The sequence below is a fragment of the Penaeus japonicus genome, unplaced genomic scaffold, assembly GCF_977035675.1.
Source record: "Penaeus japonicus unplaced genomic scaffold, GWHDUDI00000001_assembly GWHDUDI00000039, whole genome shotgun sequence".
Taxonomy (NCBI): domain Eukaryota; kingdom Metazoa; phylum Arthropoda; class Malacostraca; order Decapoda; family Penaeidae; genus Penaeus; species Penaeus japonicus.
Window position 1 is genome coordinate 19,275,974 of NW_028234441.1, and position 7,500 is coordinate 19,283,473.

General features: G+C 41.8%; 1 protein-coding gene across 2 annotated transcripts in view; it reads right to left on the reverse strand.

Moving 5' to 3' along the window:
* Nucleotides 1–7,500, reverse strand: part of LOC122261103 (inositol polyphosphate-4-phosphatase type I A) — a 35,469-nt gene that overhangs the window by 20,858 nt on the left and 7,111 nt on the right. For both annotated transcript variants that reach the window (XM_086533642.1, XM_086533641.1), the window contains exon 2: nt 332–484. The gene's annotated coding sequence lies outside the window, so the exon portion shown is untranslated. The remainder of the gene's footprint in view (nt 1–331; nt 485–7,500) is intronic.

Below are 7,500 nucleotides of genomic sequence, written 5' to 3' on the forward strand. Positions count from 1 at the left end.
TTACTGTGTCGTAGATTGGTATTGCAAAATAAAAGGGGTTGTGTTCATGTTCATTTCCTGCGCGCAATGAGGTTTGGTTTCTTTTCTCTCGTCCTTTTGATTGCTCTCTCTCGTGTGGGGAGGTTTGGTGGGGAGGGAGGGAGGGAGGGAGAGAGCGAGAGAGAGAATGTGAAAGCATAAGTTTGTGTTGTATAAACAAATAATCAAAACAGAAGTAGCACAAAACACACACACACACACACACACACAAACAAACAAACAAGCACACACACACCCCTCCCCCCTCCCTCCCATCCCCCCCCAAAAAAAAAGACCCCCCTCCAACACTCACCCAAATTAAAAGCGAAGAGGTTGTCCTGGGGTTGGTCGAGGGTGACCTGGCAGTTCTCGAGGACGATGACCCCCGCGGGCTCTGACCAGTGATCCCGAGACTTGAAGTAGAAGAGCAGGTTCCCCCGCAGCCGACACCATCGTTCTGTGCTCACTGTAGGGCCCCGGGTGGAAGAAGAAGGGGGGGGGGGCGATGGGAAGGCGGCGATAGGGGGGCGGCGGCGGCGACGATGGGTGTGAGTGTGGGACGGGGGGGGGGGGGGGGGAGAAAAGAGAAGAGGGGGTTGAATTGGTTGTGGGTGTATAAATATATATATATATATTTTTTTTTTTCTAAGTTTTGAAAAAAATTCGGTTGTTCATTTTGTAATGTCGCAAATATATATATATATATATATATATATATATATATATATATATATATATATATATATATATATATATATATATATACATATATATTTTTTTTTTCTTTTTATCGTATTGCGAATATCATGAAAAATAAAACAGAAAAGTGCAATGCATCAACATAAAGTCTGATAATGACATTTTCTTTTGTTACCGTTTTCATCATTATCAACACTGATGAAAATAACAACCAGTATCTAAATCAATCTAAAAATCATCTAAATATCGATATAAATCATTTACATACAAATAGCAACAACATACACATAATTCTGCAATATAATCCACCTCTCTTTATATAAAAAAAAAAAAAATTACATCAGTCATCAAATCATTATTAACCCTCAAATGATTCTCAATTAGTTCATTAGTGAATATCATTCTACGAGGCAGAGCTACAAACACACAGAAGCAACATACGGACATGCAAAGCTAAAATCATTAAGCGGGTTAGGAAGTGTTACGTGCAGTTTGTGTGTAATCTGTAGTGGAATTAATCTAATACAAAAAGGAGGTTTGGGTGATAGATCGTGTTAATTCATCCATACATTAAAAAAAACATCTCGATTTTAAAAGTCATAATATTATTAAACATATCGAAACATCGACCAAATATTAAATATATATATATATATATATATATATATATATATATATATATATATACATATATATATAAATATATATATAAATATAAATATATATATATATATATATATATATATATATATATATATATATATCCACACAATGTATACACATAAGCATGCATGCATATACCATAATCTTACATAAATATAAGTCTGATTATACACATACATATATAAAACAAAATATAAATATATCGACAACTCAAAAAAAAAAAAAAACACCTGTGGGGGAAGACCGTTATTACAAGCACGATTATAAAAGCAAAAGTCACGTTAAATGAAACCCAACTAATCATAATATCGATCTGCATGACTGATTACAGAAGCAAAAGGCATAATTGTGATGCCCTTTCATCATGCACAGGCGCTTGATTAATGGGGAATCGTCTTTGTCATTAAGGTCTTTTTGAATTTTCCAAATGAACTGAGGGATTTATGATTACACTGGGAAACACATTATTATTAATCCAAATTCAATTATTGTTGTTTATAGGTTCATATTCTCTTTCGTTACGGTGTTTTCTCTCTCATTCGCACGGGGGGAAACTGATCTATTTTCTCTTTTTTTTTTTTTTCTTAAATTCTTTTGCTCGCTCGCTTGTTTGCTTGCTTGCTTGTTTGCTCTCGCTCGCTCTCTCTCTTTCTCTCCTATTAAAACCTCGCTCCTTCCCCTTTCTCGCTTCCTTTTCTTCTTCTCTCTCTCTTCTTTACTTCTTCCTTATCTCAACACCTCCATCTCTATCTCTATCTCCATCTCCTCCTCCTTCTCCTCTCACCGTCTCTTCCCCTACCTTTCTCATCCACCATGTTTTGTTTTGTTTTTCTCTTTCCTCCTTGTCAAGATTCTTCTCTTTCCACCTCTTCCCTCTTTCATGTCCCTCTCTCTCTTCCTCCCACTTCCCTCCTCTTTCTCTCTCTCTCTCTCTTCCCTTTTTCCTCCTCTTTCTTTCTCTCTCTCTTCCTCCTCCCTCTTCCCTCCTCCTTCCTCCTCTTTCTCTCTCTCTCTCTCCTCCTCCCTCTTCCCTCCTCTTTCTTTCTCTTTTTTTCTCTCTCTCTCCTCCTCCTCCTCTTCCCTCTTCCTTCCTCCTCTTTCTCTCTCTTCCTCCCCCTACCTCCCTCTCTTGCAATCCAGTAAGAACAGCAAAGCCGAGAGGTGATAATGGCACAATAAGAGAGAGGAAAACAGGTCTCATTAAGTCCCCCCCCCCCACCCCCACCCCACACATGCTAGTTTAATGCTTTCCCGTTTTCTTTTCTTTTTATTATTACTATTTCGTTTTCTTTCGGTTTTCATTTATCGTTTTTTTTTCTAATCGTTTGTTCCTTCTTCTTCTTCTTTTTTTTTTCTTCTTTTTTTGTCTACCTTTTCTATATCTATGTTTTTCTTCTATTCATTCTTCTGTCTTCTTTTCTAGCTCCCTTATTCTTTACCATTAATATCAGTATATACTTTACCAGTTTTTCTTGTTTTGCTTTCTGGTTCCTTTTCGTTATTCTTCTTAAATTCATTTTTTTTTATTCTAGTCTTTGTCTTACTGTTGAATGTTTCAATTTCCTCTACTTTGAAACTTATGAACAATCCCCATTATTCCCTCTTCCATAACCAACAAATAGAGAAACAAACAGCAAGCAAAAAACGCAAAATAAAAAAGAGAAAGAAAAAAAAAACGAAAATAAAATTTTAAAAAATCAATAAAAAAGAAAAAGAAGAATTAAAATGAAATAAAATTAAAATGGTTAAATGAAATCAATAAATAAACCTACCCATAACTTTAAAAGCCATCCTCCACCCTCCCTCCCTCCCTCCTTCATCCCACCCTCCCTCCCTCCCAAACCCTCCCTCCTTCCCTCCCACCCACCCACCCTCCCTCCATCCCAAACCCACCCAACCACCCACCCACCCTCCCTCCTTCCTTCCCCCCCAAAAAAAAAAAAAAAAATGCCACCCTCATCAAGAACAAATAAACAAACACAAACCATTAAAATAAGAGGATAAATAAACACAAAAAAAACATGATAATTTGTCCCTCCCGCCCTCAAAGTAGCAACATTTAGGTTTCATTTCCTAAGTGTGTGTGGGGGGATCGGGAGAGGGTCGGGGGAGGGTGGGGGTGGGGTGGGTGGGAGGAGGAGGGAGGGGGTCGATCAGATAATTAAGAAGGTAAAATGGCCTGTTCATTGCACCATAACAGAGGATGGTGAGGCCTGTGTGGTGATGGCGGTGGTGATGACCTTAATATAAAAAATGATAATGAAAAAAAGTATAATAATAGTTATAAAGACAATAAGAAAATGGAATTACGCGCATAATACCGATTATACGAATAATAAGGATACTGATAGTAGCATTTTTAGTAATTCCAATGAAAATAATGATGATTATAATAGTAACAATAACAATGACAATAACCACACTAATAATAATGGTAAAAATAAAAATAATAATAACAATAACAACAATAAAAAAAACAATACCCCCCAAAAATAACAAAAAAATCACAAAAACACCAAACCACAACAAAAACAAACAAACAAAAACCCAATAACAACAAAATTAACAACAACAACAACAACAACTACCATCTATCTCCCTTCCTTCATATGGTGACTCAACGCCCCACCTCCTCCGCAGACACTCGAGGTGGACGGCGTGCAAAGTTTCATGGTTGCTACGGTGTAATGTGCATTAAATTGCTTCGGCACTTCATCAATATTGTTTTTTGTGGGGGTGGGGTGGGTGGGGGGGGAGGCGAGGAGGAGGTGGTGGTTCTTGGGGAAGAGAGAGAAGGAGGGAGAGATGGATGGATGGATGGATGGATGGATAGGTGAAGAGATAGGGAGATAGAGATGGAGAGGGAGGTGGAAAGGGAGGCGGATAGGGGGAGAAAGGAGGAGGGAGGGAGGGAGGGAAAGAGAGAGAGGGAGAAAGAGAGGGAGAGAGGGGAAAGAGAGAGAGAGAGAGAGAGAGAGAGAGAGAGAGAGAGAGAGAGAGAGAGAGAGAGAGAGAGAGAGAGAGAGAGAGAGAGAGAGAGAGAGAGAGAGAGAGAGAGAGAGAGAGAGGAGAGAAGAGAAGAGAGAAAGAGAAAGAAAGAAAAAATGATAGAAAGAGAAAAACAAACACCAGACATACAGACAGACAGACAGACAGAAAAAAAAAACATCAGAAAAAATACCACCTCCCGCAACCAACAAATAAAATAAAACAAACATAAACAAACATATGACCAGGACACCAAAACAAAAGAAAAACACACAAAAAAAAAAAAAAAAAAGCAGAAACCACGACAGCAGCTTCAAGCCTTATACAAAGGGCCTCCGCCTCGGCCTCCCCCGAGGGACCACAACGCGACCCGGAAATAACTTCTGGGAGGGCGCGAAACACCCGTGGCGCAACCCGGAATTAGGAGGGACTCATCGATTAAAAAATAAATCCGCCTTTTCCGATCTTCTTCTTCTTTTTCTCTCTTCCTGAAGAGCATTATATCTTTCTCTCTTTCTCTTTCTCTCTCTCTGTCTGTCTTTCTCTTTCTATTTCTCTTTCTCCTTCTCTTTCTCTCTCTCTATCTTTAACTCCATCTCTCTCTCTCTATGAGAGAGGGAGGGAGGGAGGGAGGGAGGGAGGGAGGGAGGGAGAGAGAGAGAGGGAGAGAGGGAGAGAGAGAGAGAGAGAGAAGAGAGAAGAAAGAGAGAAGAGAGAAAAGAGAAAAGAGAAGAGAGAGAGAAGAGAGAAGAAAGAGAGAAAAGAGAATGATGGGAGAGAGAACGAAGAGGAGACGAAATGAAGAGGACATAGAGGGAAGAAGCGAAGGGCGATGGTAGGAAAGGAGGAAAGGGATAGGAGAGGGAGTGGGGGGGGGAGTGGGGGGAGGGGGTCCGATCTCCCTCTCCCTCCTAACGACATTGTTCCCTCACCCTGACATCATTATCCGAAACACCTAACAGAGAGGACAGAGGTAGGGGGAGGGGGATAGGGAGGGAGGTAGAGGGGATAGGGAGGGAGGGAGGGAGGGAGGGATAGGGAGGGAGGGAGATAGGGAAGATGGGGAAGGATGATACTGAGGGAGAGGGGAAGAGATAAATAAGTAGATAGATAGAAAGAGAGAGATAAAGAGGCATTAAGATGAGAAAGAAAGAGAGAATGAATGAAGGAAGGAAGGAAGAAAGGAAGGCGATGACTTGGGAAGGAAGGGAAAGGCAAAGAACGAAGAAAAGCGAAGAGGAAGGAGAGAAATGATAGGATTAAAAAAAAGCGGAGAAAAGAGAGAGAGAGAGAGAGAGAGAGACGAAAGGAGAGAGGACTAGAGAGAGATTGAGAGAGAGTGTGGAAAATGTGGGAGAGATAAGCGAGAGAAAGAGAGAGGGGGGGGGAGGGGGCAAAGAAAGAGGCACACGGCATGAAGATTCTCAGAAATGCATAAAAAATAAATAAATAAATAAATAAAAACAGAAAGAAATATACAGAGAAAGAAGAGAAAAAAAGAAAAAGAAAGTAAACAAAGGCCTGAAATCAACAAAAAACAAAAAGAAAAAGTATAAAATAAAAAAATACACTAAATACAAAGGCAGAAAACGGAGACAACAAAAAAAAGTAACACAAAATAAAATGAACAACAAACAAAAACAAAACAAAGACAATTATAAAAAAAAAGAACAGGGAAAGAATGACCCAACACATAACACCCTTGGGAGAGGGAAGGGGGGGAAGGGGGGAAGGGGGTCGCCTCTACCCCCTCCCCCCTCCCCCTCCCCCTTCCCCTACCTGGCCCTCGTAAACACACACGACCCACGAGTAATGAGGGGGGGAGGGGGAGGGGTGGTTGAGGGAGGGGGAGGGGTGGTTGAGGGAGGAGGGAGGGGGAGGGGTGGTTGAGGGAGGAGGGAGGGGGAGGGGGAGGGGTGGTTGAGGGAGGAGGGGAGGGGGAGGGGGAGGGAGGGGAAGGGGTGGTTGAGGGAGGAGTGGAGGGGGAGGGGTGGTTGAGGGAGGAGTGGAGGGGGAGGGTGTTGGTGGAGGAGGGAGGGGGAGGGTTGGGGTTGAGGGAGGAGGGTGGGGGAGGGTTGGGGTTGGGGAGGGTGTTGGAGGAGGAGGAGTGGAGGGAGAGGGGCGGTCGAAGGGCCATAATCGGAAAAAAGAAGAAAGGAAAGGTGGTGATGATGATGATGGAGAAGGAGATGGTGACAAGGAGCATGAGGAGATGGTGACGACGACGAGGAGGAAGAGCAGGAGGAGGAGGAAGGAGAAAAAGAGAAAGAGAAAGAGAGGGAGAGAGAGGGAGGGGGGAGGGGGAGAGAGAGAGAGAGAGAGCAAGAGAAAAAGAGAGAAAGAGAGAGAAAGAGAAAGAGAAAGAGAGAGAGAGAGAGAGAGAGAGCAAGAGAAAAAGAGAGAAAAAGAGAGAAAGCGAGAGAAAGAGAAAGAGAAAGAGAGAGAGAAAGAGAGAGAGAGAGAGAGAGAGAGAGAGAGAGAGAAAGAGAGAGAGAGAAAGAGAGAGAAAGAGAGAGAAAGAGAGAAAGAGAAAGAGAAAGAAAGAAAGAGAGAGAGAAGTAGAATGACATGAATACAACACAGGTACAAAACCCCCAAATTGCAGAAGCGAATATCGTGTTCCATCTCTCCCCCACTCGGTGCAACAGCAAAGCAACATTCGCAACTCGTGTTACTTCTCTCTTTTTCTGTGTTGGTTTGTTCTTTTTTTCTCTCTCTCTCTCTATTTCGCTCACTTTCCACTTCATTTCTGGGAATCCCCTTTCTCTCTCTTATTTGTCATATTCTGTCGTTTTTCCTTGTTTCTCTTCGTTTTCACTTTCATTTCTTTATTCTTCGTATGTATTCAGATTCTCCTCCTCTTCATTATTTATATCTCTCATATATTTATCTCTCCTTCTCTTCTCTTTCTTTCTTCCTTTTTTTCTCTCTCTCACTCACTCATTCGTTCACTCGTTCACTCGTTCCTTTCCTCTTTCCCTCTTTTCTTTGTCTTCTTTCCTCTCTCTCCTTCCCTCTTGTCCTCTTTCCCCCTCTCTCTCCTTCCCTCTTGTCCTCTTTCCCCTTCTCTCTCCTTCCCTCTTGTCCTCTTTCCCCCTCTCTCTCCTTCCCTCTTGTCCTCTTTCCCCCTCT